The sequence below is a fragment of the Eufriesea mexicana genome, unplaced genomic scaffold (genome assembly GCF_001483705.2).
Source record: "Eufriesea mexicana isolate 0111107269 unplaced genomic scaffold, ASM148370v2 scaffold325, whole genome shotgun sequence".
NCBI lineage: Eukaryota > Metazoa > Arthropoda > Insecta > Hymenoptera > Apidae > Eufriesea > Eufriesea mexicana.
In genome coordinates this window covers 136,181-142,066 of record NW_016908500.1, presented here as the reverse complement: position 1 = coordinate 142,066, position 5,886 = coordinate 136,181, and positions in this window count along the sequence as shown.

The following is a 5,886-nucleotide window of genomic DNA, read 5'->3' as shown; positions in this document are numbered from 1 at the left end:
TACATTTTTAAATTTGTTAGAAATTAATTTGATCAAAATCGTTCTAAATATATATCATTATAGCCACAACTACTCAATAATTTTTGAGATATTTACGATTAAAATGTTATTACTTCTTTAACTTTTTAATAATTCTTTCATTTAATAGACAATATTAATTGATGAAGATAAATTTTCTTTTTATTAACAATTCGAAGTAAGGTTAGGTTAGATACCTAAATTACATTTTTAAATTTGTTAAAAATTAATTTTATCAAAATCGTTCTAAATATATATCATTATAGCCACAACTACTCAATAATTTTTGAGATATTTACGATTAAAATGTTATTACTTCTTTAACTTTTTAATAATTCTTTCATTTAATAGACAATATTAATTGATGAAGATAAATTTTCTTTTTATTAACAATTCGAAGTAAGATTAGGTTAGATACCTAAATTACATTTTTAAATTTGTTAAAAATTAATTTTATCAAAATCGTTCTAAATATATATCATTATAGCCACAACTACTCAATAATTTTTGAGATATTTACGATTAAAATGTTATTACTTCTTTAACTTTTTAATAATTCTTTCATTTAATAGACAATATTAATTGATGAAGATAAATTTTCTTTTTATTAACAATTGGAAGTAAGGTTAGGTTAGATACCTAAATTACATTTTTAAATTTGTTTGAAATTAATTTTATCAAAATCGTTATAAATATATATCATTATAGCCGCAACTAGTCATTAGTTTTTGTAGATACTTACGATTAAAGTCTTATTACTTCTTTGACTACAGATTTATTTACAATAATTTGCAAGTTGCGTTGTGCCCTAACAGCGAAATTGTATACTCTTTGATCTTACAATTAGCTAATACAAGCCGAGAAGCGACTTATTTATTTATTTATTTATTTATTTATTTAGTTATTAATCTAGTCCACCCCTTTAAAGTCATATACTATATAGCTTTCGTCCTTTTCTATGCATAGGCAACCACGCGACCTCATATAAGATAGTTCTTAAGTGTACATTATCCTAAAGCGATAAGCACGGTACTTTAAGTTTAGTTTTAAGATCGCGAGTGCTTCATGTTGGATCCATCGATCTCGTAGCCTAAGTTGCCATATATAACCCTTTATACGTTTTTGGTTTTTTTTTTTGGAATTTATATCTTGGTAAACATTACCTGGCACAATAAACGTATGTTTAAAAAAAGAAAAGAACCGAAATTGTCTATGATGGAGGTCCGGGGTTCAATTCTCGCCTATTATATATCTAGTTTCTTTTCAATATATTTTTTATTTTGTATTCATTTTTCGCCCATGAAAATATTGTAAATAAACAATTGCAAATAAAATTTCTTAATAAAAGAATTTATTTTTCACGCTTTCCTATGCTAGTATATATTTGTTACAAAATAACAAGAATACTATGCAAGAAAAACAGTTTTCTATTGCGTCATCCAATTCAAATTTCCCGCCAGTGTCCGGCGGCAATCGATCGGCTGGAACACTTGGTCGGAATCGACGATCGGCGAGAATTTATGGGGGGCCATTCCTGGTGACCTGGTAAGAACCTGGCAAGACTGCCACGGACTCGCAGTGCGTTTCAACGAATATTCGATGTCATCGTGGCACCACAATGTTTTCAAAATCTGCGACCGCAGTGGCATTGAACGTTGACCGAGTGTTCGCAGCGGATATTCCTGGACCGTCTGTTCGTAAGGACAGTAAATCATGCAACACGGATTTATGGGTCAATTCCGTGCGGCTGCAAGGTATAGGCTTGACCATTCCTAGCTTTCTCCTCGATGGTTCCTCTTTCGTATCTCTGTCTCTGTATTTTCGCGCTGGCGATTCCAGACTCGGCCATTTTTCACGAAAACCTTTCATAAATTGTTCGGGAACCCTTGTACCCTTCTCGATGAATAATTTTCGTTGCAATGGAAGATCGCTATTATGCTAGTTGAGATTGTAAATTTTGGACGTTAGGCGTTCATGTTTTGTGAAGCAGGTTCGATTATGGTATTTGTGATATTAAATAGCGCGGTGTTGAATGGAAACAGGTGGATTTTGAATTTTGAATTTTATTTTTGGAAGAATTGAATTAATACACTTTTCGTTTCAGTGTATTAATTATTAATAATATTGCAAGTGAGATGTTTTTGGTTGTGTAATTTTCTCATAATGTATGTTAGTAGTACCTAAATATTTGTATATATATATAATCCCTATGTAATATCTATGTACAATCCCTATATAATACTTGTATAATATAGGGATTGTACATAGATATTACATAAGGATTATATATATTTACAGATATTTAGGTATTTATGGTATAGTACTTATGGTATAGTAAGTATTATAATATACCTAAGAATTATAATATTATGTATAAGTATTATATATATGTAATATCTATTTTATATTCCAGTTATATAGATGATATTTGTTCACAAATATGGCAAAAATAATTAATAAAATGGTTAAATTTTTATTACATATACCTATACATAATATTTAATTATTATATACATAATCCCTATTTTATATTCCATTTATATAGATGACATTTGGTTAGAAATATGTAATAGTTACAAATGGTCACAAATGGTTAGAAATATGGGAGAAATAATTAATGAAATAATTAAATTTTTGGAAACTTTGTACAGATATTCTTATTTGGTTTTTAAGAATTTTCATGAAAAAATAAAGTCACGTTTAGAAATATAGTTCAGTCGATGGGAAGAAGGAAAAGTAGATAGAAAATGAAAAACAAACAGTTTGAGAATATAGGTGATTTGCTTGTAAAATATGAAACATGAATATTAAAAAATATGGTAAGTTACATCTACAATAATTAAAATATATATAAATATATTTACTTAAATAATTTTCTATGGCATGTAAACTTGAAATAGTATAGTACTTTTATTTTATAGTATATACCATACTAATATATTGTATACGCACTAAGTTATACACATTTAATAGGCTATATTATAGTTGCTACATTTCATCATATATTTGTATAGTATATTTCTCATAATTGCATGTTATATATTCCTAAATAAGTATAATGCAAGACATTATTTACTTTTATCTTATTTATTTTTACTTTTATTTACTTTTATTTTATAGTGTATACCATACCAATATATTCTATACATTGTAAGTTATACACATGTAATAAACTATATTATAGTTGCTACGTTATATCATATATTTTTTTTTTGCACATTTAATACGCTATATTACATTTGTTACATTACATCATATATTAGTATAGTATATTTCTCATAATTGCCTATTATATATTCCCAAATAAGTATAATAGAATACATCATTCTTCAAGATAATACATATACTATTTACAATTTTATGAATTACATAATTATATAAAACCTACATCCTTCTCAAATTTCTTACATCTCGTTGAACAATTGGAAAGAGCTATAGCTATATAATTGCGAACAATCGCGAAATCCTAGTCTTTCAAACGTCGAATTCCAACGTCTATCTTCAACGAGACAGGAGAATAATAAACAGAATCGCGAACACCGGGGCGACATCTAGGCTAGATTTGCCACCAGAGCGCGCTGTATACTGTTTTACCACGAGGAAACGGGAACGTAACGTGATTTGTGTTCGAACGTGATTCCTGTGTGAAAGGCAGAAGCCAAATGCGATTATGATCGCTGGGGGACACTGGGGGCAGGGGTGTATTATAATAAAGCGAAAGTGCTGTTACAGAACTCACGTCGAGCGACACGTGGCGAATCGTGTTCTGATATTGTATCACTGTCTGCCACGTGACTATCACTTCATAAATATATCTATCTCAGCATGCTCAGTTAGCGGTGGACCGAGAGACCTATTTATTTCTCTCTCGTCTTTAAAATCTTACTGCGTATATAACAATTTTGATTTCTTTATTTTTTTCAATTATAATGGGATTTTATTTATTTCAATTTATTAGGGATACGAATAAGTGTTTATTACTTCTCTTCTGTTGTCTGCGAATTCTCGTCGAATCTCATCTTTAAAACTTTACTATGTATGTAAATTTTGTATTTTTTATTTTTTATTTTTTTTTTGTTCAATTATAATGAAATTTTACAAATCTAAATTTTTTAAGGATACAAATAGGTGTCTATTAGTTTTTTTCCCTTATCTGCAAATTCTCATTGAATCCCATTTTTAAATTTTTACTATTTATATATAAATTTTTATTTTATTTATTCATTTATTTTTTTCGATTAGAACGAAATTTTATTTCTTCCAATTTAGTAGAAATGCAAATAGGAGTTTACTGATCTTCTTTGTCACCTATGAGAATTCCTGTCTGAAAATTCAAAAAGGAGCTGCAAAACTGTTTAGCTCCATACCGAGAAATTTGCAATGACCTGGTAAGGACCAGCAAGCAAAGTGAAATTATAGATTTTTTGAGAGGGAAGAAGATGCAAGAACTTCAAATGAAGGAAATAGTTCTGAAAGTGAAGGCGATATAATTCCACCGAAAATACGTTCTCGGTTGATTATACCGAGCAGTGATGACGAAAAAATTGATTAAATTAAAGTTGCATTAAATTAAAATAATATTTTTGTTCTTTTTTGTTTTGTGTTCTACATACATTTATATTTTTAATAAATATTAAGTTGTTTGTGTAGAATTAAAAAAAAATTTGTTTTTAGTAAATTTTCGAAACGTAACCCCCCTTTTTGTACTGGCTCTGGTTCCCATACAACATGGTTTCACACAACACGGTATTTTCTAAGAACCTATCTACCGTGTTATAGGAGGGTTACCTGTAATTTACGTCTCTAGAGGTCTTCAAGAAATTGACAAAATTAAAGAGAGATCAGAATTTTGATCTAATGTCATTCCTAAGATCTTCGTTTCGATAGATACGTATTTATTTTTATTTAATCAAGTTTCCCGAACAGTCGGACAAAAGTTAGTACAGAGACGTAGCACGAGGCACGATGAATATAGCAGACATTATTCGGTCTTTAAACAAGCAAGCAAAGTGGATCAACATGGTCGAATGGTGAAAACAGGAGAGTCCCTGACGTCGTACATACGTGTCTGTTAGGGGTGTCAATTTGTCCAGTGGAAGTCCAGTTTGTCCCTGTTTGTTTCCAGGAGAGCTTTATTTGCAGCACACAAGGACCACGAACGACAGCGACGGCTGGAGGGTGTCGGGGTGGGTAAGAGGATGAAGCCCACATAGGAGTGTGGAAAAGTGGACGCCTCGCGTTATAACGACGTCCTGATGCCAGCTTCTTGTTTCAGGCTGGTGAAAAAAGGTCGGTAACGAGGCGCGACAATCGTGGAAACAGCTGTTTCACAAAAGCTACGATCGAGGAGCTCACGGACTGCCTTGCTCCTGTTCTCTGTGAACAGAAACCCGGCGACCCTTGCCTCGGTTACCTTTTCCAAGAATTATTCCAGTCCTGTGTTCGTCAATATGCAATATATGTATTTAAACAATTTTAAAATATATGTGATTAATATATGTGATTGGTGATTATTGTCTACATGGGAGCAAAATTTTGTTGGAAAATTTAATTTTTATTCGAAAGCGATGCTATTTAATATTATATGATTTTTAGTAAAATTTTTAAGGCCAGTGCTCGAAGTACCTTTTTAAAGGATTCTTACAATGATGTGTTAGTTAATATGAATAATTGGGGCATATTAATATATAAATATTACTAATTAATTAATATAATATGAGTGAAATAATATTATAATAATTAATATGATAACTAATATACATATGCAATTATTATTAATTTATATACATATATAAAGGTGACTAGTGATTATTGTTTATATGCAAATAAAGATCTTTTCAAAGTTTAATATTTATTCGAAAGTGATGT